Raw genomic sequence first — 25,904 nt, 5'->3', positions numbered from 1 at the left:
ATGAGCACAATGGAATGGAGTAACATCTCAGAATCTTTTGGGACAACACCATAAGGTCTAGTATCCATGACATTGGAGGCCCAGAGAGAGCATGATATTTAAAAAAAAAAAAAAAAAAAGAAAGAAAAGAAAGAATAAAAAATGTTTTTAAATTCTCAAATTTGGTAAAAGACATAAATTTACAGATTCAAGAAACTCAGCAAAACTCAGGTAAAATAAGCTTAACTAAACCCAAGTTAAGATACATCATCACAAAACTGCTGGAAACCAAAGACAAAGAAAAATTCCTGAAATCAGTCTGAGAAATGATGCATTACACATAGCGAAACACCAATTTGAATGATGGTAGATTTCTTATCAGAAACCTTGGAGCCCAGAGGACAGTTGAATTATTTTTAAAGTTCTTAAAGGCAAGAACCGTCAAGACAGAATCCTCCATGTAGCACAAATATTGCGTAGGTATGAAAGTAAAGTAAAGACATAAAACCCAAGAGAATTTATTGCCAGCAGTAGATACGTTACAAAATAAACTGTGTAAGTCAGAGCACTACAGAATTATTTTACAAAGGGTTGGTAAAACTTTTAAAGTTCCTATGACCTTATGTTTTAAAACCGCATGATACAGACTAAAAAAAACATGATTACAGTTATGTCCAACAGCATGACGGCAATGTACTTCTTCATAGAGTGGGGCTGGATGTGAGGAAAATAGTGTTACTAGTGACTTCTTTCGGTAAAAGAACTATTGGTAATTTTGCTCTTCATTTATTTTTTTCTCCAAAATTTCAGTAGGTGATCAACTATCATTATAATGTTAAAATAATTCCTTCTAAAGCACTGGTTAGTTCGGAAAAAAGGCAAAGTCCCTGTCTCAGTTTGGGTACAAAAAAACATAACATGCTTATCATATTGGTTTCTTGTTAGAGAGAAGGGGTGTGGTAGAGTGCCCACCCCATGAAGAATATGGCAAACTTAACTTTCACCCATTCTCATGAGGTTCCAGTTATTTAAGAGAACTGGGATCAAAACAAACAAACAAACCAGCAAAAACCTAGAGTTCAGTATCGTTGATCATTATTGTTATAACCTGCCCAAAATTCTGAATTCTATTTATGTGTTTATGTGGGAAACAAGGTCTTTATGGAAAAGAGTCTCCAGGATGCTAATGGTGATCACTGTTCTACAATTCATAGCATCATCCATTGAAAGGAACAAAGCCCAAAGCAAAACATAACAAAACAAAAAACCCAAAAGAACAAAAACCAGCTAGCCACAAATGGCCAAAGGGGGTTTAAGAGCTTAAGAGGTGCTGGCACAGGAGATGAGAGCCAGGACCAGGCCACCAGCCTCTGGAGACAACTGGGTGGAAACAACCTGCTGAGGGGCGTGAGGTCAGCCTCTAGACCAGGGACAAGCTGAGACACTCAGATGCAAAACCAGAGTCACTCAGGGGAGTGCAGGGTGATCATGGAGGTAGCCTCCTGTGCCACGATGGGCCTGCGTCAGGAAGAGAAAGACAGGCATGTAGGAAGCTAGGAAGAATCCTGGAGATGTGGCCATGCAGAGCAAAGGGTGGCCATTCCCCTACAGCTCCCGGCTTGGGGGAGGAAAACCAAGTCCTGTCTTCTACCTCTTCCAGGAGCCAAGAAGAGAAACTGAGGTCTGAGGCTTGTGGCTTGTGCTGGCTGGCGGAAGCCTTCCCTTTTGTACAGGGCTTTTCTGCCAAGAGAAGGTGGAGTCTCCACTCTACCCCATCTTTCCTTCACTGCCCTTTGCATTCTTTCCCTTGAATTGAGAATGTCTCTTGTCTATTTCTAGATTTCTCAAGTTAAACACTGTCAGCTTTGGGGGCATCCTTTTATCCATTGTTTGGGGGGGGTCCTCTGCACAGTAGGATGTCTGCATCCCCCCTAGCCTGTAGCCCCTGGAGGCCAGAAGGACCCACCCCCACAGGGCTGACGACCAAAAATGTCTCCAGGGGCACCTGGGTGGCTCAGTGGATTAAGCCTCTGCCTTCAGCTCAGGTCATGATCCCAGGGTCTTGGGATCGAGTCCCGCATTGGGCTCTCTGCTCTCAGCGGGAGCCTGCTTCCTCTCTCTCTGCCTGCCTCTCTGCCTACTTGTGATCTCTGTCTGTGAAATAAATAAATAAAATATTTAAAAAAAAAATGTCTCCAGATGTTGCCAAATATCCCCCGGGGAGCAAAGTCAACTAGAACACTTTAGAAACTTCATGGGTAGTGATTTCGGAAGAGCAGGAGGTGGGTCCACTTGTCTTAATTAGAATGGTCACAGAGGCCAGCAGAGCCCAGAAGAATAAGGGCCAAAAATGTCAAGGTCAAGGTTTGTTTTTCTAATTTGAAAAAGGATAAAACGTTGTCTGGAGATGAGACGGTTTTCCCCATGTTAATTCAGTGCTGTTCCACCCAAATCTTCCTTCTACTCCTCCTGCGCTCGCGGTGTTCATTGATCCACTCAAACCACGCTCATTACTGCCGCGTGGGCAAGTGTCCTCGCCCCACCGCAGCTGGCCGGGTCGGCTCACCTCTGTGACCACCTCCCTGGTTTGCAGAAACAGATACAGAGCTTTGCAGTTTAGAAACTGTACTTGACCTCACAGAGCCCCACAATATTGCTGAGAGCTGAGATCATTCTCCCCAAAGAAAGAGATAAACCTCCCCAAAGAGAAGGAGGCTCAGAGACATGAGAGAACTTTCCCCAGTAGGTAGGGCTGGGGAGGAGGGAAATCTCGATGGAAGGTCCCCAGCAACAGCGAAAGGGGGGAAAAAGAGCTCCATTTTGCAAACCCAATGCAATAAGGAACTCAGGCTGGAAACATGGGTGAAAAGTAGGGGGGAAGCAAGACATTCCCATGGTGACAGCTCGTCATCCCACAGAAGACGAACTACAAAGAGAAAAGTCACTTCAACGTGGAGACCTCTCACGGTTGCTCCCTTAACCAAGTGATGGGATCCCGGGCAGTGGCTCAGCCTGACACTGCGGGGCCTGCTGACACCTACAGTGCCCCACCCTCCCACTACCCTACAACACGGTATTTCACCCAAGAAATCTAATGAAGTTTCTAGCTCTCCCTCCCAACTCAGAGTAATTGTGGCAGACAGAAGAACATGCAAAAGCCACAAGGAGACAATAAGACAAATCAAAAACATGAGGCATTCTAGAAGACAAGTGATCTGCATTCTCCAAAAAACTCATGTTGTGGAAAAAAGAAAAAGTGGAGAAACCATTCTGAATTAAAAAGACTGAGAGGCCAGACCACCAAATGCAACGTGTGTGGCTGAACTGGAGACTGTTTTAAAAAAAAAAAAAAAAAACAACAACCCGTGAAACACATTCTTAGGACAGGTTGAGGAAATACGAACTTAGACTGAATATCAGATAGTTAAAATAATTATTTTTAGCGTAACAAAAATATTGGTTGATACAAGAAAGGGTCTTTGTTCTTAAGAGAAATAGACTTTAGGTGTGAGATGTCATACTAGAACTTACTTCCAAATGATGTGTGTGTGTGTGTGTGTGTGTTCAGTATGTATCTACAGTCAGGAAACAGATACAGATACGGTCCTACAGAGAGAGCAATCAAATATGGCAAAATGTTCAAATGAATGTAGGGGAAGCGTACATTCTGTGAATTTGACAAATGTTATTAAGGACTAGGTGTTCCTGTTCCCATAGCAATTCATTAATGTGTCCGTTCAGCTAGACAGTGAGCACTTGGTCTATAGAATTCAGCAATTCCAGCTGACCTTAAGAAGCCCACCAGCCACAGAGAGGGGGAGGAAGAGGAGGCCAACGGAACCAAGTTAGCCCCAGATCTGGTGCTATTTCCACGGCTTCACCCATAAGGTTTCAGCAACAAGTGACTGGGGGAGGGGTTTCCTACCCCTTGGCTATTTCTCTCAATTCAGTGTAATCTCTAATATGTAAAAACTGTAGCACTTTAAAACAACCCAGGAAGTCAGGCTTGAATGCTTGCCTACTTCGGCAAGTTTCCAGAGCTCATTAAGTAGCAGAGATTATTAGAGAGCATCCACACGCTTATTAATTTTTTTTCCAGTGAATCAAAGATCATCGTTGCCAGGCTTTGTTAAATCTGCGAAACACATTGGCATTTTGATTGCTAATTAGTGTATGGAGAGAAATAGTGGCTTCAACAGCCATTTCACATAATAGAGTGAATTTAATCAAAATGCATAAATTTCAAAAACGTTCTAATTCGTAAACATCCTCTTGGAAATCTATGCCTATGCCAAAATATTTGTAAGTTGTGTACATCCAGAAAAACTGGCAACTCCCAAATCCCTCTCTTGTGTATTGCAAGGTAGAGCTCTGGGCTCCTGCAACACTGGGCTTCCCCACCCCCAACTCTTGCCACAAGGTTTTTGTCTTTTGTGTACCTGTGAGCTCCTCCTCTAGACTGTAAGATTCATTTGTTCGTTCATTCATTCATTCATTCATCAAATACTTACTGACCTCCTACTAAGTGTCAAGGCTTGGTTCCGGAAAGCGGAGATGTGGTGGTGAACAAAATTTATAGAGTTTAAAGATGTACTTATAACAAGTTGCAATAACTTAATACAATCAAAATTAGCCTCTAAGATCTACATGTTAGGCAAAAATGCTCTATTTCTAGTGAAAGTAGAAATAGAAATGAAATGAAGTAGAAATAGAAATGAAATCCCAGTAACCGATATGTGCATATAATGCTTTGAAAGCGTGGCAGGATTGCAGGTCCAGAAGAGGCTCGGAGGTCATATACCCCAAGGCCAGCTCTTTAGAAGCTACCCAGGAACTGCCCTTCCCATGGTGGTTCACAGGAGGGCCACAGGGCAAGGTCAGCAGTGCCTGTGCCACATTCACAATGTTCCACTGGCTGAAGTAAGTCACTGGGAAGCAGTGAGGACCTGGGCACGTTAACCCCGTCTTCCAAGGACCGGTCTTACAGTCTCTGCTCCCTCCTTCTGTCCCTAAGATTTAACCCAGACACCGCCTTCCCTGAGAAGCCCTCCTTGGGCTGGATGTCCCTTGAAGGGCCCCCAGGGACCTCAGCTTACCTCTATCGTCCACCGACCGGTTTTATTGGAATCATCTGCTCACATGTTCTTCTCTCTCCCTCTACCTGAACACCCCAACATCCATTCTCTTCTCCTTCAGAACTTAGAGAACACCATTTTTGTACAGGGCAGTAGACAAAATGGCAGTGGGTCCTGATAAAATTATTCCCCTTCCTCAGCTGATTCTCTTGCAAGTAGGCTGTGTGTTCCACAACGTGGCCTGGCTTACTGTAAAGCTTTCTGGAAGGAGATAGACTCAGCTAGCCTGGCTCCCTCTTGGTTTGCCCTTTATTCTTTGCCTTGGGGTGGGGTGCACACAAACATGAGAGATCCTGGAGCATGATGTGATGTCTGGAGATGCAGCAGCCATACTCAAACCATGAGGACTACAACCTTATGGACTAAAACCACAAGGCATAGCAAAAAGATAGGAAGAGAATGGAGACCCCATTGGCTTCTGAGCTGCTGCATCAGTTCCATACTGCATGGCTCCAGATTTATTGTGACATGAAGAAACTTCCTTTACTGCCTTCAGTCATTGCCGGTCTGGTTTCCTGAGTCCCAGCCAAAAGCACCCTAACTGACAGAGCCCCTCAGATGAAGTACAGGATCTAGCACCTAATAAGATCCCAGAAAATGCTCATGTGTGGAGAACGGGCCCCGCTAACCTCTGCCAACTTTCTCAGCTCATTGTCATCACTTCTCTCTCCTGATTTCCAATTTTTTCCACACTCCACACTGCACACCTGGTGCGCTCTGGGCTCCAACCTCTGGCTCACCCCAGGGCCTTTGTATATGCTGCTCCCTTAACAAGAAGCACTTTCTCTCTGCTTATCTCCCTTAAGGCCTCCTCGAGGATCATTCCCTGGCAGCCCCCTGTGCCCTACCCTCCACTGATACTAGACAGACAAAATGCCCTCTCTGCCTCAATGTCCTCATCCATAAAATGGGCCTGCTAACAGTATCTGCCTCGAAGAGCTGTTGTGAGAAATGGATCAGCCGATTCTCACAAATTGTCAGAACAGCAGAGGCTACCATGTGTCACACCCAATTCTGAGCCCTTACATGCAGTAATTCCTTTACTCTTCTCTGTGATCCCATGAGTACTAATATCACCTTCACTTGATGGGGGAGGGGGGTACTGAGGAACAGAACGGTGAAGCACCTTGCCCAAGGGATCACAGACTTTGAATCTTCTCAGACGTCCGAACATAGAGATGAGTCATCCCCATGGACTTCTTTCCAGACACCTGACCCACAGAATCTGGAAGCATAAAAAGGTAGATGCTATATGCCACTAAGTTCGGGTTGGTCGGTTACATAACAGTAGTAACTAGGATATGTGGCTGCCCCTGTGGGTGCCTGGGAAGCCACTGGTGGTTCTGTGTGGCACAGGGGACACTCCCGCAGGCAGCCTGCAGCTGATCCCTCTGCTGGACAGGAGCCTGGGCCAAAGAATCCTCAAGAAGCCAGCAGACTTGAAGCCAGAAGACACCTTGAGGTCCTTGTCGGAGGACCTGAGAAAGGGAGCCATCACGGGTGATGGGGGAGGGGCAGGCAGTACCAGGATAGGTGATGCCTCAGAATGCAAGCCGGACTGTGACTGGGATGGGCACAGCGAGGGCTCTGAGAAGGCAATGGGCTGGGGCACCAGCAGATCATCCCCGGGAGGGAACGAGGCTGGCTGAGCCTTACGGAGCTAGGGCCTTCCTGGTGGGCCCCCTGGTGGCTTTCTGGGGTGTAGTCTACAGGGTCGCTGTCAAAAGAAAAATTCCAGAAGAGCAACTGCAAGCAGCAGCAAGCTGAGCAAGATCAGCGACACTGAGGACAAAGTAGACCATAGGTCTAGGAGGAAGAAAGCCAGGAGGCCACCCTGAGGAAGCCTCCTTTGCCCCTGCACCAGATGTTTCACTTCCCTTTAGACCCCGCATTGAAGTGGGTGCTCTAGCCAAAGCCCTGGCCATGGCTTCTCTCAGCCCCGCCTCTGCTCCTGGAGGGCAATGTTCCTCGGCCTTCTATAGGCCTTATCTGAAAACGGCTACCTCCATGTGACCTGTCGCCCAAGAGCTCCTGCTTTGACAACAGGGAGGCAGGCAGCCTTCCCTGTGGGGTGAGTATACATCACGCCCCTAGACATAGCCTGCCCCCAGCCAGCCCTCCCTCACGTTTCAATACCCCGCCCATAATCTGCAGGAAGGGGCAAAGCATCAGAAACACATTCCCCACCACCGGGTCCTGCTCCCCTAGGTCCAGGGCCTCCTGGGTTTGCCTCGACCCCCTGCAGAAGTGGCCTGGACACACATGTGCTGACCCCTTCTCCCCCACATACACGACACACGGAAAGGACGGCTCAACACAAAACACCCTGATGGCCTGACTGCCTTGCTTGGGAAAATCTGCGCCCAGCGTCCCATAGGGGGCTGGCAAGGGAAGCCCAGACTCTCCCCGAAGCCTCTTGCTGGCCTCCCAGCCCTGCCATCAGTTTCCCAATGAGAGGCCGTGCCGTCGGGGCTAGAGGGAGAGCCGCTGTCTGCAGAGTAAGAACAAACTGGGTTCTGCGGCTTCCAGCAGCCCCGTGGCTCAGGCTTTAGTTTATCTTGGGCCTGAAGCCTTCCAAAGGAACGTGGTCCTTCCTCAGACAGGGAGGGACTGGCTGGGTGGAGCAGGCGTGAGAGCACGCGTCTTGCTGGGACCCACACAGGCCGCCTGGTGCTCATGCCTCAGGGCCGGCTGACCTGCCTTCCCAGCAGCCTGGCCTTCCACTGCCATCGGGGCCTCAAGGTGCACACGACCGAGAGCTAACCGGCCCCTCAGACCTCCATCCGAGGAGCCGGAATCTGCAAATTCGAAACAGGCCTGCAAGCTGCCATGTGCTTTTAATTTTCCTGTTACGGTAAAAGCAGGGAAAAAAGACATCCAAAGAGTGGATCCAACAAGTCACTAAAAGAAAGCTCCCCAAACAATGTGCAATGGCATTTCCTGGCGTTAATTTTAATTGGATAGTTTAATGTTTGGTGATCATAGCCCTTTCACAGCTGCAGAACACAGGCGGCCCAGGAAGTCGCCAGCACTGGGTAATGAACTCATAAATCCCGCATCCCCAAAGCGGCAGATCTGAGCGCAGGCGGGGTAGGAACTTACCCACACTGGGTTTGCCACGATGTCCTGGTTTATGGCCCAGGCTTGAGTCTCCAGCCATATCCGTGAGGACAACTTGACCTTGGTAACCTCAACAGAGAGCGTGGACCATGGAGGCTCCCCCAGTGGCTACGGGCCGAATGTTTGCGCCCCACCCAACTCCAACCCTCTCAGGGTGATGGTCCGAGGAGGTGGGGCCTTGGAGGTCAAGTGGGCCTGGTGAGGTCATGGTGGAGCCTTCGTGAATGGGATGAGCGCCCTTGTAAGAGTCACCAGCCTGCCCACTCCCCCCTCTATGCTCCCCACCTCCCTTTGTGCGGATGCGAGGAGAGGACGCTTGCTAGAACCCGACAGATCGCAGACTTCCAGCCTCCACCTCGGTGCGAAATAAATTTCAGCTGCATAGGTCACCCCATGGGTGGCACTTTGTTTAGTAGCCCACACAGACTAAGGTACCAGGCAGGGAGGGCCCCCAAAACTCAGGGTAGGGGGAAGGAGGGGGTGACCGGGGAGAGCCTCGAGGTATCTGTTTGTTACTTAACAAAGGGGAAAAGGAGGCGAGGGGAACTTTTTGGGAAACGACTCCTTGAACAACCCCCGACTAATGGAACTTGCATTCCTGGATGTCTGTGTGTAGACGTGTATGTTCGTGATCTCGCATGGACTCAGGTGCTGTGTATTTAGGAATTAACCTTGCGGGAAGAGAGATCTTACCTTTGCCCTTGGCTCCTGGGAGGTGACCTCCAGACCCTTAAACTGTCCTGCCTGATAAAAGTGTCTGTTTATCTGGAGGCCCTGGGCCACAGCAGATAATCTGACCCAGGGATTCATGGTGGGCACCGTCTTCGAGCCCTGCATGATCAGCTCGGCCTCCAGAGAGACGGTGGACTGAGCTCAGCCGTGGGCAACCATCCGGGTCTGCCTTTCCTGGACCCTATAAAAGCACTGGGGACCGAGGCTCAGGTGAGCTTCCCGGGTCAGCAAACTCTGGTGCGTTATTCCCGTTGCTGCGGGGAAAAGCCCACGACTTCACTGGGAGAGAACATCTGGACGATCTTTGTGCCTGGAACGGTCCTGGACTCTGCCCCACATCCTCCTCCCTTGGCTGGTTTTAATCTGTGTCCTTTCCCCGTAATAAACCACGACCGTGAGTGTAATCGCTTTCGGTGTGTTCCGTGGTTCTTCTGGGCAACTGTCCAACCCAAGGGTCTCTGAGATCGTGAGGGGAGGGGGAAGGCAGCCCCCCAACTCATCAGCAGGCAGCACTTGCCAAACCGGTAAACTGAGCTTCACCAGAAAGGGATGATCACGCTTATCAACTCCTCCAGCTACCCTCATCCGAAGCAAACAGAGGTAGGATAGGGGGTGCCTGGGGGGCTCAGTCAGTTAAGCATCCAACTCTCTTGATTGTGGCTTAGGTCAGGATCTCAGGGTGGCACCATCAAGATCCCCGTCTCACGCTGTGCTCAGCGGGGAGTCTGCCGGAGAGTCTCTCTCCCTCTGCCTCTCCCCATGTGTGCATGCTCTCTCTCTCTCTAATAAAGGAATAAAATCTTTTTTTTTTTTTAAAGGGGTAGGATAGTCATTGTCCACCAATTAAATGGGAGAGAAGACAAGTTCTGCAGAAGAGCGCCCCCCACGTGGGGGGTTGGAGTAGCACGGCGTTCCCAAGCTGTGGGCCACGCGGGGAACAGTAGGCGCCGCTGAGAAATGCTTCTGTTGCACTGGTAAGTTGAAAAATGAGAATTTGGGACTGTATACAGAAGACAAGTCTGAGTTGGCTTTTTTGTTTTGTTCTTAAACAGGGCAACAGGGTATCAGTTAAATTAAAGGATGTGCGTCTTAGGAAGGTACTGATGAAACTGCAGAAGGGTCATGCCCGTGACCTCTCCAGGCACAGATGGTGGGCACAGCGAAGCCCATCATCTTTGTCCGGGACATTGTCCAGACTCCATGCAAGGTCAAGAGGTCAAGCATTCTCTTGTGATGGGGGTGGGGGGTATCCCACTGCTCTTGGCCACCCCTCCAGACGGCTCTCAGCTAACCTGAAAGTCCCGGCCCTCAACTTGCTGGTTAAAATCCCACGGGGCAGGTGCTGGAAGAGTATCTCCCACGTTGTTGGGTGGGCCGGTTCCAAAACACATTCCTTAGAACGCCCAGAAAGTCTGCAGGACTGGGCAACTAACTAGCTGCCTTTCGCAGTGGCCAAGTCCACAGGCACCTTTGTGCAGAGCCTCCATCCTCCTGGGTGCTCCCCCAACTCCCACTCTGCTCCTCATGACCTCGTTCCCCACGGTGCTAGGACAGACTCTGCTTCAGTTTGCTTTTCTTCCTTGATGTAAGGCTCCGGGTACACAGTGAACCAATGGGCCAGGAACCCAAGAGCCTCTGGGGCAGGAGGGCTGAGCACTCTGATGCCTGGACCCAGAGCTCCAAGGGTGGGAAATGTGCAGGTAAACTAAGAGATGCCGACACAAGACTGATTCATGGGCGATCACGCAGATGACCAAATACTTATTTCTCAGCTACGTTTGGTTGTCATGCACAGTTCCTGAAAACACTTCTGAGCCAGAAAGGGGAAATTGGTGATGTCTTATTAATGAAGGCGGCTGTTGGACCCCACCCAAGGGTGGGGCTGGTTGAAGGAGACCAACCGTGTGATTCAAGGTTTGGAATGAACAGTGCCCCCCACCTCCAGGGAGGGGAGCAGGGAGGGGGGCTGGAGTGTGAATCGGCCAATAGCCAGTGACTTAGCCAATCATGACCACATAGTGAAGCCTCCATCAAAACCCAAGACGACAGCTTTTGGCCCTTTTTCTTTGAAGAGCTTCCTTGCTTGGGGAACTGGAAGGCTTCCACATGCCACCAAGCCAGGCCCAGAGCCCCACGACTGTGTTCAGGACTTCCTTCTTCTGGCTATTGATTCATATCCTTTATTATACCCTTTAATTGACTGGTAAGCGTCAGTGTTTCCCTGAGTCCTCATCCATTCTAGCAAATTAATCTAGCGTAAGATCGTTGGGACTTCCAATCTGTACTGGTTGGGTAGGGGCACGGGTAACAGCCTGGGGCTTGCACCGGTATCTGGAGTGAGGGGTGGGGGCAGTTGTGTAGGACTGAGCCCTTAGCCCATGAACTCCGATGCCGCCTCCCGGCGGACGGCACCAAAACTGAGCTGTATTCCTGCCCCCCCCCCCGCCGGCTGGCGTCTGAGAATGGCTTGGTGTTCTGGAGGAAACCCCACACTGGAATTGGGTCTGGGGACCTAAAAGAGTTGGTATCAAGGGTGTCTGGGTGGCTCAGTGGGTTAAGCATCTGCCTGGGGTTCAGGTCACGATCCCAGGGTCCTGGGAAGGAGCCCCACTTCGGGCTCTGTGCTCTGCTTCCCCCTCTCCCTCTGCACCCCCCCACCTGCTTCTGCTCTCTCTCTCAAATAAATAAATTTTTAAAATCATGGGGAAAAAAGAGCTGGAGTCAGCGAAGATGCTTTCCTAGCATGGCATGGACGAAACATACCAAGGGTCCCTATAAGGAATGCACAGGAGGGAGGCAGCTGGGCCGGCGGTGCACAGGGCACTGGGCCAGCATGGGAGGGGTAGGTCCATTAAGCACTGTGAGCTCTAAGGACAGGACCCCTAGAGCACATCCCCAAAATATAGTGGCCTGTGTCCCCTGGAGCTGGGACCTGTGGCAGAGACAAGAAGTTCTCAAGACCAGACCAGTCTGGTGCAGCAATCATACATTAGGGACAACAGCTGACCAAGGAGGTGTAAATTCATGGCCACCTTGTGCAGGGAGCAGACAGCGAGGACGTCACAGGGGCAGACAAGCAGGGCCAGTCTCCAAAAGCAACAGCACGTGGCATCAAGTGGCAACAGTCCCACATGGACCACCTCATGTCTGGCTCCCCGGGCTGGTTGCCTTTGGCTTAAATAAATCCCAGGTGCTCTGATTCTGCGGGGGTGGGGGGGGGGGATTCAATATGGACGTGCTCTTAGAGGATTCAAGGAGGAGGCCAAAGAGTGATGTCACTGTGTTTGTACTTCGAGAGATAGAGAAGGAGGCACACCCAAATCTGGGCAGCAGCTGTGTGGGCCGCGGGCCTAACCACCATTTCTCTTCTCCCCTACTTGGCCACAGGGTCTGCTCTTACCTGCCTTCCTCTACATCCCGGCCTGGGGGTCTGTCAGGACGCCTTGGGCAGCAAAACAGAAACCCCCAACTCAAACTGCCTTCAACAATAATGATTCACTGTCTTACAACATGGAACCCCAACCTGGCCTGCGCTGGCACCCAACCCCCTCGGTACCCCCCACCCTCCACCCCCGCCGCAGGCCGTGAAAGACTGACACCCTCAGCAAGATGGCAGGCGAGCAGGAGGAAGAAGCCATCTTCTTCCTTGGAGGCTCCTTCCTGAGTGAGAGGAAATCTTTCTTCCCAGAAACCAACCCTCCCCCTCCCACCCCTGCCCCACCAACTCCCCTCCTGTCTCATGGCTCCAAAACCAGGCACAGGCGGGGACACTGGGCGACAGGCCCAGGCCTGAGTCAGGGGAACTGGGGCTCTTCTGGGGACAGGGCAAGTCACCTTCTCTCTGCTCATGGTGGAGCAGGGGTCGGGGGTAATACACTGAGCAAACGTAACGATCTGTTAGCAAAGGAGGAGGAAGAAACATGCTGGCAAACCACCAGCAGGGCTCCCGTCCCCTGGACAACATGACACAAGAGCACTGTGTTGGGTGTCCCAGAGCTGCAGCCACCAAAGACCACAGACCAGTGGCTGAAAACAAGAGACATGTATTCTCTCATGGTTCTGGAGGCCAGAAGTCCAAAATGACAGTTTCGACTGGGCCCTGTGCCCCCTGGAGACTCTAGAGCAAGACCCTTCTTTGCCTCTTCCAGCTTCTGGGGGTGGCTGGCATCCCTGCGCTCGCAGATGAATCATTCTGGTCTCCACCTCTGTCTCTGCTGACCTTCTCCCCTGCGTGTCTGTGTCCCTGAGCCAGAGGCTCTCCCTCTTTGAAGGACACCAGGCTATATTGGATCCAGGGTCCCCCCCACCCAATCTAATCTGACCCCATCTTGACTTGATTAAACATGCAAAGACCCTATTTCCAGATAAAGTGTCATTTGCAGGTTCCAGATGAACATGAGTTTGGGAGGATCACTACTCAACCCACTCTAAACCCCCATGCCCAGAGCAGGCCTGGCTTCTAGTCGGGACCGTCTTGCAGAAAACAAAAAGTGGGCATTGTTCTTCTTTCTCCTATGGAGGTGTGTCCTAGGAACATAGCGTGTGGGTTCTCTCCTCCGTGCTTGCCCCCACCCACGTGGAGTGAGAAGATGGCGGGGCCCATCCTCTGCTCTCCCCGTGTCTGGATCTGCCGTGCACTGTCAACCGCGTAAACCTAACTCTGTGCACGAGGATGGCAGCCGTGCATCCTGTCCGCCCAGGGTCACGTGGGCCTGGCTTCCTGTGCCCCTTGATCCCAGTGCTGAGGCTCCACGTTCTTCCAGGCTGCAGTGAGGTGAGCGCCTCACCACCTGAAATTAGGAGCAGCAGCCAAACTTGAGGCAAAACTGTGAGGCAGGCACAATCCAGCTAGAAAGTTCTCGGTTGTTCCATTCTGTATGTTTTCCCGTCTGGGCCCAGGCTCCAGCCGCTATCGGCAAGTTACTTAGCTTCTCGTCCTCTGTCTCTTTCTGTCTAAAGGCAGGGGCAGGTACAGCAGGAGAGAATGGGGCAAGCGGCCCGCCACCGGGCCTGATGCACCGAGCATGCCCTGCCCTGTGAGCTATCAGAGTGAGAACGAACACAGCGGCCATAATTCACGAAGGTTTAACGTGCCGGGCTTACAGCCTGGCCTGTCTCAGGGAGAGCTGTATCCTAAATGAATAAAGACTTGAAATGGTGCCATTTCCAGTTGCCAGGGGGCCTCAAGCAGAGGCAGCAGCCCCCTGCTCAGGAACAGGAAACTAAGGGGCTATGCCCCCAAAAAGCCTTTCCGGGAGGGAACCATCAGGCTAGGCTCAGGGACCAGGCACCATCCGCCATTCCAGCTCAGCCTGGGGAGCTCAGGGTTCAAGAGCATCTGTCACTCAAAGTCCCACACTGGTGGGGTGAGGCTGCTGGGACAATTCTGCCCTGGTCAGAAAGGCCCAGAAACCGAGGAGAGAGACCATGGCCAGCTTCAACAGCTCTTGCAGGGAGATAAAGGATCCCCTCACCCTAGCTCACGGCCTAACTGCTCTTCCCACTGTGGCTGGTAAGTGAGGTGCCAGACACTTTCAAGCTGGTGCTGGGGATGGCAGTCCAGGCCTGGAGGGCAGTTGGGAGGAAAAGGAGTCAAGGTGAGCAAGAGGGTCAGGAAGAGACTCTGAGCAAAGATCTGGCCAGAGAAACAAACATCATCATTATCATTACCACCATCATCATCACCACCATCATCATCCTCATCAATGATTACTGAATTTTTTTACCAAGGATTAGGCACTGTCCTTTATATCTATTATTTCATTTAATCCTCAAAGCAAAACTGTCAGGTCAGCTTTATCATCCCCATTTTACAGATGAGGAAACCAAGGCTCGAAGGCAGCTAATCAACTCTTCTAAAGCTCACCAGGCAGTGAGGAGTCATCCCAAACTTGAAGCCATATTTGCCTGAGTCCAGAGCATATGGTCTGAACCATTATGCCTTACCACCATCTGAAGATCCATCACTAACTACAGGAGCAGATGGGTCAGAAACTGACGATTACTCAGAAGATTCCAGAAACGTCTGTGGCTCTTCTTGGCTGCACACCAGCTTCCTACGGTGTGGGAGCCTTGGGCTAGTGCAGGGGTTCTGTTTCCCTCCTCTTTCTCCCCATACTCCCACTCCCTGGTTCTTGGGTCACGACCTGATCTTTTCTCTTCCTCTGCAGGAATTCATCAGTTCCCTTCCCTTGGCTTCTTCTGCAACTTCTGGACCCTTCACCTCATTCACCAGCAGAAGACCAGGCAGCAAGTGCCACATGCCGGGGCTCCTCCCTGGGAGGCGGGTGGGGTAGGTTATGAACATCACATCTCTTGTCATCTCAGCCAGAGGAGGGAATGGAGACTCTGAGAGATCAAAGACAGCTAGAAGGAGCAGAGTTGGAACCTCTTCCGAATCTGATGCACCAGCAATGCCCCCTCTCTGGACCTTGGCCTCCCAAACAAATTGCAAGAGAGTCTAGCTGGCCCCCTTGTTCCTCTTCTGGTAACTCAGGCATGGGGTAGTGGTGGGGGGGTGCAGTGCTAACATGGCCTTGGGTTCTAGACACAACTTTACATTCTGGAAATTCCTCGTTCCCTCACGACCTCCGACCTCCCCCTGCAATGGGGGGGGGCGGCGGGGGGAGCGGGGGAAGGCTCTGAACTAGAAAGCTGAGATGCCTCCCTTCTCATGATGTTACTGAGCATCCCCTCCAATGTTCTGCAAATTTTTGGTCCCTCCATCGCCCCCCTTCATTAGTCAGTCCGCTTCTCCTGCATTGAGCCCTGTTACAAGGGCAAAATCAAACATTAAAATCATGGTGTTGCGGAGAGAAACCCCATGGGACCTGAACTCTCTGTGTGTACTTCCAGGAACCAAATACCCTTCCTTATGGAAGAACTCCGCTTTTCCACAAAGTCTCCTGACTGTTTCTTGAAGCTAAAGTCCACACCAAGTTTCTCTCCTGCAAGCATCCTGACTGCTTGTCTGAGAAGAGAAAAAAGCTTTTTAAAAGAAAAAGCCTCAGGCAGCACTTTTTACTTCTCAGGGCTCTGTTTTGAATACGCAGATTTTCATCTTTCTAAATGTAAAGCTCAGACTTCAGAAAAGATGAGGGATGATGGAGCCCTGAGAGCAATGAGCCAAGTTCAAAGGGGCCCTTTGCCCACCTCCATCAACCATGGACCCGGGAGCCCCGCCTGCCCTCTTGCATTTCTGCAACTGGATGGAGAGGAGGTGCTGAGGGGATAGGGATGCCTTGCTTTCATTTTAATAGAGTTAAGATTTCATTGTTCCTAGCTGAAACAGGCATAAACACAAAAATATCACCAAGAAAATTAACCTCCAGAAAAATCTTAGATCTTACAAGAGATCCGCCACCCCCTCCCCCACTCTGAGGTCCGTGTTTCTCACACATTCACATACACACAAATCACCTGGAGATCTTTTTTAAATGTACATTCTGATTCAGTAGGTCTGGGGCCAGGCTCAAGCATCTGTATCTCTAACACACTCCCGGGTGATCCCAAAGCTGCTCTAGGATCACACTTCGAGCAGCAAGGGCTCAGACAATACAAAGTACTTCATTATGTCACCAAGCAAGAGGCCGAAACGGAAAGATGCAGGGCAGTTTGTAGCCCAGTCATGTCCATATGCTGTGTCTGCTATCCTCCTGATCCCAAGATGGCTGCAAATGGCACGTCCTCGCATGAGTGATCCCTAACAGGAGGCGGAAGGGCACTCTTTCCCAGGGTCTTTTCCTTTTCTAGGAAGAGAATAATTGCCTCAGAGGTTCCTAGGAGATGTCCCCACATATCTCACGGGCCAGTCCTCTGTCTCGTGGCCACCTGGGCTGCAAAGGGGTCTGGGAGAACAGGCATCTGGCAACAGGGAAAGTGGTTATCATGACAGAAGCTTCCAGAAAGCAAGAAAGGGGAATCGCTGCCAGCTGATGGACGAGCAATGTCTGCTATAGCCGTCTTTCAAGTGATCCACAGCACCCCTCTTCTCTGTCTGCCGAGGGCCAGTGGAAATTGGGGGCGGGGAGGTCATGCCAGGCTTCAACATGGAACAGGTGGTGACAATGGGAGGCTACCCTCATCTGGGACGCAGGTGGGGCCCAGCCCATGTCCCCATAGCCCAGCCAGACCACCAGCCCTGCCAGTCCATCTCATCAGACAGCTTGGAGCCAACGCAGATGACATACCCGGCTCCCCTGCTCCCTTTTCTCTAGGAGCAAACACACCACGTCTCCTGGTCTCCTGGATACCGCATCGTGGACAGGGAGCTAAGAAGCATATCCACTGAGCCAACTGTGAGCGATGCCAATTCAGTTCGCCCTGCAGACCCGCAGAGCACTGAGTGCTGGGAACCAGGGTGTCATGTTTTCCAGAAGCAACTTGCTGCCCCTCCAAACAAGGTTTACCATGGTGATGTTTTCTACCTGGGCCTGCCTCCGGTAAGGCTGGAAACAGGACCCATGTATTCAAGCCAAAGCCATGCAGCAGCACAGAGCAGGGCCCTGTAGGCAGAGGGCAGGCGGAGGCAGGAAGTCTCCCCTCTGGGCACCCCAGTGGACTTGGACCTGCTGGGTTACGTGACAGCTCTTTGTGAGGCAAAGTCCCAGGGTTCCGGTGCTGGAGTCAAACCTGCTTCCTATCCTGCCTTGGCCCATGACCCCTGCGTCGTCTTGGGCAAGTTACTGATCTGTCTTGGCCTTGATTTCTCCATCTTAAAATGGGGGAGGAGCAAGGCATTATCCCTGATATACAGGATTGTTGGGATAAAAAGGAGACCATGCACTTGTGTGGCTGGGCCCAGTGCCTGGGCACAGTCACCGAGAACCTGCACCTGGGGAGGTGTGACACCAGTCCATAGAGAGGCCATCCGAATGTGACTTCATCCAGCCTGAATTGGCAGCCTCGTGCCAACTGGCACAAAAGCAAACGAGAGTAAACATGGACGCCCAGAGTGTCCGTCCACGAGAACTCCTGTCCCGGAGACGGAATGCCCCAGTGTGCACGATCAGCGATCCCAAGGGAAGCCCAGCTGGGGTCCGGGAGCTGGGACCCACTCTCTACCACACACACTGAGACCAGGGAGCTGCAGGTTGGCCGGCACACCTCCCCCCCCCCCCCACAGGCAGAGCTGACTGGGGACATCGTGTCCTGACTATAAGGCTCCCTGCGGTGCCACTCACATCATCAGCACAGCCCTGGCGCCACCTGGTCTGCCTCCTTCCCTGGGAGGTGTCACCTACACCCACTTCCGTGCCTCTTCTCATACCAGCTGGTGGCTGACATACAAGCCCTCCTCCTGACCTTCTCAGAGATTCCCAGGAACCAGCCCCATGAAAGACCTTCCAAGCCCAGGGATCCCTCCGCGGTCAGTGTGCGCATCTCTGATCCGGAGGCTGCGGGGCTGGTGTTCACATGGGCGTGTTCACATGGGCGTGTCCTCATTGCCAAGTCCGCGGAGATCCCTCCGCGTCTACCTAAGAAATGCTTGTATGGCAGCTTTTCTCTCTCCTTTTCCAGCGTTTAAAGCCCACATGGGATTTCTGGAAGCGGGGTGGGAAGCCGCAGCCCACGTCTTTCCCGGACCTGGATGCGCCATGGAGCTGGAAGCCAAGGGACAGAAGAGCCCACCCTTCTTCCAGAAGCATCTATGGTCTCCACAGTGGGGGCCTCATCTCCCGGGGCTCCCATAACAAAGTCCCCCAAATTGGGGGTACTCAAAGGACACACAGACCTGTGTCCCAGATCCAGAGGACTGGAGTCTAGTACGGAGGTGCCCGCAGCCCCGCTCCCTCAGGAGGCTCTGGAAAAGCATCTCCTTGCCTGTTCCAGCCTCCTGCGGCTGCTAGCAATTGTCGGTGTTATCTGGCGGGCAGTGGGAGCCCTCTGAGATCCCTGCCCCCAGTGTCGCAGGGGGTTCTCCCCTCCTGTCTGCGACTCGGTGTCTCTGCCCCTTAATCCTAAGGACACCAGTCATGTCAGATTTGCAAGGGCCCACCCGACTCCAGCAGGACCCCATCAAAATTTATATCTGCAACAACCCTATTTTAAATTACGTCACATTCTGAGGGAGTTTTGTTGTGGGAAACAAAGGCAAAAAGAAAAATTAAATTTCCTTACTACCTATAGCCCACTGACAAGTCCTTGAAACAGGCAGAGAGACATTCCTCTAGGACCTCTGCTGTCTTGATGTTAATACTTAGCAAAGACAAAACGTAATCTTAGCCTGACCCCCAGGATCCTGTAAGTCTACTTTAACATAAAGAAATTCCTCTGGACACTTCCTTTCACTACCCCCCAAGATATATGGTGGCAATCATCCCCCAAGCATATGACCCACCATAAAACATCTGAAGGGTCTCGTGACTCAGATTTTATTAGACGGTAATAAATGACCTTTTCCCAACAACAGCTAGGCCCCTCAAAGTCCTGGAACCTTACATCCAAATTCCTTAGAGACTTACGCTATCCCTAACCCCTTCCCAACTTGAAAGTTTATAATGGGCCACTCCTCACGACCCCAGCGCTGCACTTTCTGCCCGCGGGTCCTGTCCCCATGCTTTAATAAAACCACTTGTTGGCACCAAAGGCGTCTCAAGAATTCTTTCTTGGCCGTTGTCTTCAAACTCTAACATCTTTCCTATATCAATAGGGGTCAGGACCCCAGAATATCTTTCTAAGGACATATTTCAACACATAACTGAGTAATTTTAAAACATCACTTTACTGTTTAACCCAACATGGATAAATGAGGGAATAAAACACAAAATCCATGTACACTATAAAGAAGACTTTTGCACCTACAATAGGCAGGACCCCAGATGTCCTTCACCCTCCCCTGTCTTTGCGGGTACGTGGGGGAAAGAGCCCTTTCCTTGGGCAGGCCCCTTACCCTCCCTGAGTGTCATCTGAGATAAGGATGAGGGAACCCAAATATGCAAACCTTGAAGCAGCCGTTGTGATGGCTCACAAGCAGACGTGTGTAGACCCTTATAAGGGCATCAGGGAAATTTGCAAGAATTTGAAATAGAGAGAAAGGGTTACCGGTGCTCTGCCTAATGCAACCCGCCAGGGTAATCTGATTTTCTAGGGGTCTGCACCTCTCATTGTCTGAGCCAGGTGACTACTCTGCAAGTTATAGAAAATGTAGAATACAAATGGTGCCTATCCCCAGAAGTGCAAATGAGTTTTGTCTGTAAGAACGCAATTGACTATTGCCCCGGGAATGCTGGTGGGTTTTGCATCTCTTTCTACATTCACTTCGGCATTCCAGATTGCCTCTGTATTTGTGTGTTCTTTGACGTTTCCTTCGAACTGATGGTGACATACTATTGGTTTCCTCATGAAGTGGTGACTTAAATTTGCCTGTATTCACTTCATATTTCTCTGAGACCCATGATTTTAACATTTACTAAATGATCTCTTTAACAGTAAAGCATTTGAATGCATGAGTTCCTGGAAAGTGGAGCGATGTATGGTCACAAATGATGGCAACAATGACAACAATAGTATCAGGATGTGACACCCCAGGGATCCCTGTGGGCTTGAGCATCCTCCCAGAATGATCAGCCAGAGGCAGATCTTCTGGTGGCCGGCGGGCTGCACGGAAGGCCCAACGCTCCCCTGGTCTGAATCTCACATCCACAGAGAGCAGATAAAAATAACAAGCAGGATCATAAAAACGTCACCGCTGGCTGTATGTCAGGGCACGTGTGTGCCAATGGGCTGAGGCCAGGTTGCCGAGACATTGTTGACAGCCCCAGCGAGTGGAGGTCCAGGGCCAAGGCCAAGGTGGGGCTTTTCACTGTGGTTACTCCGCCCACGAAGACAAACACAGCCTGCCTGGGTCCTGGAGGGAGCAGGAGGAGACTGAGCTCCAGCCCCATGGAGAAAAAGGGTCTCTGCCCTCGGTGACCCTAAGAAAGTGTTTCTGACTCCAGAGCTGGGGCTGGGGCAGATCCTTTGTGAAATTCTGATTAAAGAAGCCCACCATGGGGCGCCAGGGTGAATCAGACAGTGAATGGATAGCAGACTCTTGATTTCAGCTCAGGTGTGGTCTAAGGTTCCTGGGATGGGGCCCCATGTTGGTCTCTGTGCTCAGCAGGGAGTCGGCTTGAGGATTCTCTCTCTCCGTCTGCCCCTGCCCCTTTCCCTGCTTGTACAGGCTCGCACATGTTCTCGAAAATAAATACATCTTTAAAAAAATAAATAAAGAAAGCCCCTCATTTTGGTCACCTGCAGCTATTTCCACCCGGGGCCATCCTGCAACACTTCACAGCTTGGCACAGGATATGGGAGCCCTGTAGGGTTAGAATGTCAGGAACCCTTCATTCATGATGTGCGGCAAAGAACCCAGGCTTGGGCATGAGGCAGACCTGGGTTCAAATCCAGACTCGCTTTCCTGCCTGCAGTGTGACCTCCAGAGAGGTACTCAATTCTGTTTCCTCAGTCCATATAAAGAGGATAACTACAGTGTGCCCCTAGTGGGTCGGGGAGATTACCGGAGAACATAGGAAACACACTGAAAACAGCCACGAGTACAGAGCAGTCTACCCAAATACTGGCCGCCCATCTGTTCCTTCATGTGTAGTGGAAACCGGGATTCTGATGTAGGCTCTTGAAGCACGAAACAAGATCCGTGGGGTTTTCCTTCCAGCTTTGACACAGACTCAATCATCTCCTGGTCTTAAAATAAGGGGACTGAACCAGGTATGAAAAGCAGACATTCCACATTGCCATTTTGCAGGACTTGAGAAACGGAGCTGCTTTCCTAAGAAGTGACTGCAAAGTTTTGGCAAAATGCAACTGCACTCTCCCTTCCTCTTGACCGTCCTCAGATGGACAGTTTGTGGCAGGACGAGAATTCCTGGATGGGCAGAAAATCTGCGGATGACTCCTCAAAGTGATTTGCAGGGTTTTCTATAAGCCCCAAGCCCCCACCCTCTGGAAAACAGACAGGATCTCTGCCCTATTTCCAACAACCCGCCTGGGAAGGGAAGAAACGGCAGGACTTCTGTCATTGAGATGCCTGGCACCCGTGTCAGTGTGCGAGCTCCACAGAGCAGGTGTGGGGCCTCAGGGACCGGAGAAGCCGGCCACCCGCAGGTCATCGTGGGCAGCTGGGCCTGTTATGGAAGGTGATGGAATTCTCTGGCCTGGAAAGCTTTCCTGGTCCATGAAGGAATTAGCCTCCCGTTCTGGCCAAATGATTACTATTAAGTGAAAAACATTGCTGGGAATCAAAGAGAGCCAGGGTGAGACGTGTCCTGAAATAACTCCCAGGCTGCACTTCCAGTAGCTTCTCTCCCCGCCCCCCCACCCCCAACCCCCCACCCCACCCCACCCCACCCCACCCCTGCCGGCCCCAACCTCCTGCCACCAACCCCCACCCCTGCCCCACCAGCTTCTAACAGCAACATCAACTTCAGAAAGGGCCCAGGGGTGCAATTTCTTTCCTTCCCCTACAAAGACGTTGCTTCTTCTGAAAGTCATTTCCCCCTTGATGACTATTCCAAGTGTAAGAAGAGTTGATATTCCTTCTAAAATTATGCACCTGGACTCTGGGCTGGGGCTAATGTATAATCATCAGCAGCTAAGCAGAGTCAATAAGAAGCTGCCCCCGCAGAAATGGGAAAGCACAAAAGAGATGTCTTCAGAACCACCCCACCCCCTCACCCCCCTCCCAAGGTCCCTTTCAAGAACTGTTTCAAGTGCATTTGAAAGGATTCCATTAATTGTGACGCACGTGTGTCCCTGCCTTGGAGGAGCTGGCTAAGACCTGCAAGACCCTTCCTCCGAGGTCCGAGGAAGTCCTCGGTCTGGCAGAGCAGGGGAGGAATTACGTCCCCAGGATCCCCTCTGGCCCTCAAGGTATGGTTTGTGTCCCCTCCCACCTCCTCCCATGCACACCGTGTGTTCTTGCTCATGGAGCCCACGGAGACTTGGACTTTGCGGTTTCTAAATGCGCGCGCGCGCGCGCGCACACACACACACACACACACACACACACACACACCACTCATGTGTGGCATCTGCATGTGTATAGGTTTTTAACGGGGTAACTGGAGGCAGCAAGGGAGTGCTCAGTGCTCGGAATCCGTTCACAGCAGGTTGCCTTCCTTCGGGCACTCGGACTACACTTCCCAGCTCCCCTTGCGCCTGGGTTTGGCCATGTGACTTGAGTTCTGGCCAATGGAAGGGAAGCAGGAAGGAACGCAGCACCGTCCACACAGACAAGGGACTACTGCTCAGCACTGAAAAGAAACAAATGACTGACCCAACCTGTGTCAGGACGGACCTCGACCTCAAACACAGTGGCTCAGTGAAAGAAACCAGGCTCAAGAGACCACATGTTGTATGATTTTACTCACAGTATGTGTTCAGACTCGGCAAACAGGAGAGATGAAAAGTAAATTGGGAATTAACCTGGAGCAGAAACAGTAAAGGGGCGCACGGAGTCTTGCGGGAGGGAGGGTGATGAAAATGTCCCGAAGTTACTAACAAGCACCGATTGTACACGTGAAACAGGCACATTTCGTGGTGTGTAAAGTATCCCGCAGGGAAGTTAGTGAGGGCGCCGTTTCCAGGGCTGATCTGTCAGAGCCCCACGCATGGCCCGCTCTGGGCTCCCTCGCTTCCCGCTGGCGGATGCGGACGAGGACGGAGAGGGGCAGAGGGGCCCTGGTCCCCGAGCGACTCTGGAGGAGCGCCCACCCCCACGCCCCCCGCCCCAGGCTGTTCTGAGAGCAAGAAGTGAACGGCCCGGGTCGGAACACGACTTGGGTGGGTTTTGCTGTTACAGCAGCCGGCTCACACGAATTTGTGCAGAGTTCCCTCTGAACCGCGTTCTGGGTCTCTGGCCACGCCGCCACCAGAGCTCTTTCTTCCCCCAGAAACTCTCTCATCTTCCCCCGCATGTCCCTGGGTCCCCTCTTCCCCTCCACCCTTCCTCCCTCTGCCTCACCTCTATCTCGAGGAACTCAGATTCTCTATGACGCCGAGCACAGCAGGGACACAACAGAGCAGGACGGACTGTTTTCAGGGTAGCGTTGGGGGCAGAAATGAGGTGAGGGAATTGCAGTCTTTCAGTGTTGAGGGCAAGGGGCCAAGCCGTGGTGTCCGATCAGCCTTAGCAAACTCTGCTGGGGGTGCCCGGCCACGGCTGAGGCCAGATCGCCTCCAGCACTGACTGGAGAAGGAGCATATGCAGACATGGGGCAGAAGGCATTGCTGCTTTTCCATCTCAAGCTTCCAGGTTCTTCCACTTATCTGGAACTCAGGTGGTGTGAGAGCTGGACGAGTCAAATTCTTTCTTTAAGTCATAAAAGGGAAAAGGTATTGGGGTGCCTGGGTGGCACAGTCAGTTAAGGGCCCCACTCTTGATCTTGGCTCAGGTCATGATCTCAGGATCATGGGATCTAGCCCTGCATCAGGCTCCACACCGAGTGTGGAGTCTGCTTGGGAATCTCTCTCTCCCTCTCCCCCTCCACACCCCACCACCCACATGCACAGGCATGCACCCTCTATCTCTCTCTCCAAAAAAGAGAGAGAGAGAAAAGGTGTTGAACTTCAGCATGGAAGAGAGAGTGAAATAATGAAATGCCTTTGAGCGTGCATATCATCTGCAACAAGCAAAATAATTTTTCAAGCATCACTGAAACTGTGGAGGAGAAAAAAATCCTGGAAAGTTTCTCCGGCATAAGCAATGACAAATGGAAGCTAATTTTACAAGCCTGTCGTTACTCATTGAAGGTGTTTATAATGGCTTGGGCATTTTCTGTATTTAGTGCACTGATGCTGTCCGGCTCCAAGCCCTGCAGAATGCACCCCCAACACACAGCACATCTTCCTCACCTTTGTCCCCAGCACAGCCTCATGGCAGCCCCGTCACCTCCAGCTGCTCTCCTGCCTCCTCTCCTTTCTCTGCCAACCCACGCCCCACAGCCACATTTATCATCACGAGCCCTCCTGCTCACAACCCTTTGAAACCTTCCCACTGCCACTAGAATAAAGCTCATTTCCCTTAGTAGAGCATCGTCCTGTTCTGTTATTCTGATTGTGCCCTGCACAGGTTTAGGAGTGCTCCTCGAATGGTACAGTCCATAACCTGCGCAACTGTACCCTGTGGCCTTAAGTCTAACATCGAGAAATCTTGAAGGTCTTCGGGCCTCCAAATCTCTCTGGTCTCACCTGTGCCTCTCTTTGACAGGCACCTTCTGTCTAACTAGAATCCCCAATTGTAGGATTGTGTGCTTCCAAACCATTCTGTGCCCTGTTCCTTCTGACCAGAACTCCTCCCACCCCCTTCCTCAGCAGGTATATCCCATTGTCCCTTCAAAGCTCAGTTCAGCATCATGTCCTCCAGAAGACTGCCTCTGTCCTCCACACTCAGTCCTCTGTGCCCCATGGGGCGCCAAGGCTGCTGTTGTCTCTGATGCTCATGGGTGACCTGGGTGGTAACCTTTCCGTGTGCTCCCTGAGGATAGCATAGTGTCGAGAGATGTGAGATTAGGTTCAGGCTGTCCCTGGTGGCACCGGTAGTGGAATCACAGATGGTTCTATGGAGAAGGGCCAAGAGAAAAATGCTGAGAGAAGCCAGAGGGAAAATGAGGCCAAGTAGAGGGTCCTGGGGTAGGCAAACCTAAATCCAGGGTCTGCACCGGAGAACCAGAGGAAAGACAGCAGGTCGTTGTTGGAAATACTCACTGTCCACTTCCCTTCCCCACCACACCTCTCCTTTCCATCCAGGCCTTTCCTGGACCATGGCCACCATCCCCTGCTCACCCCAGGGATTGCAAGACACCTGTTAATTCAGCCCAGTGAACATGCCTGGGGAGGGGGTCAAAGCACTCAGTACCACTGCCAGTGAGAGACAGTGCCGCCTAAGATCTGAGCCAACAAACTCAGCAATACTGACAGGGCCCAAGGAACCAAGGGGAC

This window comes from Lontra canadensis, unplaced genomic scaffold, assembly GCF_010015895.1.
Source record: "Lontra canadensis isolate GAN:19392208 unplaced genomic scaffold, GSC_riverotter_1.0 scaffold79, whole genome shotgun sequence".
Taxonomy (NCBI): domain Eukaryota; kingdom Metazoa; phylum Chordata; class Mammalia; order Carnivora; family Mustelidae; genus Lontra; species Lontra canadensis.
This window is presented reverse-complemented; position numbering follows the sequence as displayed.